The sequence below is a fragment of the Polyodon spathula genome, chromosome 37 (assembly GCF_017654505.1).
Source record: "Polyodon spathula isolate WHYD16114869_AA chromosome 37, ASM1765450v1, whole genome shotgun sequence".
Classification (NCBI taxonomy): Eukaryota; Metazoa; Chordata; class Actinopteri; order Acipenseriformes; family Polyodontidae; genus Polyodon; species Polyodon spathula.
The window spans coordinates 483,874-484,073 of record NC_054570.1 but is presented as its reverse complement, the minus strand read 5'-3'; positions in this window follow the sequence as shown (position 1 = coordinate 484,073).

Here is a 200-nt window from a genome sequence, read left to right as displayed (position 1 = left end):
ATCATATGACAAAACTAAACATTAAACTGATCAATTGAGAAAAACAAATTTATATATATATATATATATATATATATATATATATATATATATATATATATATATATATATATATATATGAGAGCCAATATCACACAGCTGAGAGTGGAATGTATTCCTATTACATTGACATTTGCAGCTATACATCTCTTAATGTCTGT